Below are 302 nucleotides of genomic sequence, written 5' to 3'. Positions count from 1 at the left end.
CGGGATTCTGTAGACTGTGGATACCTGGGTTCGCAGAGCTGGCTAAGCCCTTATATCAGGCAACACGGGGACAGCAGCCATTTAGTTGGACAGAAGAAGCCGAGTCGGCTTTCCAACAGATCAAAACCGCCCTACTCTCTGCGCCTACACTGGGACTACCTGACGTCACTAAGCCCTTCCACTTATACATGGACGAGAGCAGGGGTGCCTCCAAGGCAGTGCTAACTCAGAACTTAGGCCCCTGGTGGAGGCCAGTTGCATACCTGTCAAAGAAATTAGACCCAGTGGCTGCCGGGTGGCCC

The sequence above is a fragment of the Colobus angolensis genome, unplaced genomic scaffold, assembly GCF_000951035.1.
Source record: "Colobus angolensis palliatus isolate OR3802 unplaced genomic scaffold, Cang.pa_1.0 Scaffold627, whole genome shotgun sequence".
NCBI classification, from domain to species: domain Eukaryota; kingdom Metazoa; phylum Chordata; class Mammalia; order Primates; family Cercopithecidae; genus Colobus; species Colobus angolensis.
Note: the sequence above shows the minus strand (reverse complement) of the source record.